A 1,433-nucleotide genomic window follows, 5' to 3' on the forward strand; every position below is an offset into this window, starting at 1 on the left:
GGGGGGGGGGGGGGGGGGGGGGGGGGAAGGCTTTGTTTGCTGCTCTGTGGGTGTTCTCTTGGGAGACAAAGGGAGAGACCAAGCAAGTAATCCAGCTCCTACTAAAATGATACATCTAATATTACAGAAATAGTAAGTAATAGCAAGGAAATGTGTTAGAGTATCTTTTGTATTAGCTTGTGAACTTTCCCTATGCTAAGAGGGAGGTTTATTCCTGTTGTTTTGTAACTTTAAAGTTTTGCCTAGAGGGAAATCCTCTGTCTTTTAACTCTTATTACCCTGTAAACTTACCTTCCATCCTGATTTTTAGTGTCACAAAAACCCAAGGGTCTGGCCTGTGCTCACGTTGGTTACTCTCAAGCCTCCCCAGGAAAGGGGTGAAGGGACTTGGGGGGATATTTGGGGGAAACAGGAACTCCAAGTGGTCCTTTTCCTGAATCTTTGTCTAACTCACTTGGTGGTGGCAGCATACTGTCCAAGCACAAGGAAGAATTTGTGCCTTGGGGAAGTTTTTAACCTAAGCTGGTAGAATTAAGCTTAGGGGGTCTTTCATGCGGGTCCCCACATCTGTACCCTAGAGTTCAGAGTGGGGAGGGAACCCAAACAAAGGTTATAAAGCCATAGGCTTTTCTTTGAACCGGACCAGAGTCCAGATAATCCCCGTTACAATTTCTAATGGCTATACACCTGGATGAAAGTCGCTCAGGAGTGTGTAACCTAGAGTTGGGGACATGTTCTAGGCTTCTCAGAGAGCAAGAATGGTGGGAATACTGGCTACTATCCTGCCGATCTCAGCTTTGCCACGTGGGAACAGACAAAATCTTCCCAAGCACCAGTGGCTCCGCTGGTGTTAGCAGGGAAGCGTCATCCATTTGTTCCAGCGTGGAGGACAATTCGCAGGTGCCACGGGGAGAAGTATTGTCAGACTCAGTGAAGGAAAGAGAAATAGCTATTCAGATTAAGTAGAACAAGCAAGAGATCAAAGAGAATCTTTTTATGGTAAACCTGCTGATTGCACAGATGAGGAGCAAGGATGTAATAGAGACACAGTAACTTGCACAAAGAAAGCCCTTCTCTAAAGCCTGCTGATAGATACTGCCCAGTCACACAACACCTGAAAGCAGATGGAGTATTTCACTGCTGACAGCTCAGCACACCAAACCCACAAGGAATACAGCTCCTAGTAGCCCCACCCACAAATTTTTTTTACACCCAACAAGACAAGTTGAAAGCTAGCCACTCAGACTGTGTTTCTTTCCCCTCTCTTCTCAGGAAGAACAGAGCACTCTTCCACAGCAGAAAGCAGCCCTCACAGAACAGCACACTCTGCCATTGTCATGCTCAGAAAGAAACACTACAGATCCTCATCGTGGTTAGCAAGGCCAGACTTTTACAACCACCCTTCTCCAGTCACCAACTAGAGAAATGATCCC

The 1,433-nt window shown here is 46.4% G+C and overlaps 1 pseudogene; it reads right to left on the minus strand.

Moving 5' to 3' along the window:
* Positions 1 to 1,235: 1,235 nt before the first annotated feature.
* Positions 1,236 to 1,433, minus strand: LOC113405474 (annotated as a pseudogene; the record flags this gene model as incomplete).

Source organism: Terrapene carolina, unplaced genomic scaffold, assembly GCF_002925995.2.
Source record: "Terrapene carolina triunguis isolate 2854851 unplaced genomic scaffold, T_m_triunguis-2.0 Scaffold38709, whole genome shotgun sequence".
Classification (NCBI taxonomy): domain Eukaryota; kingdom Metazoa; phylum Chordata; order Testudines; family Emydidae; genus Terrapene; species Terrapene triunguis.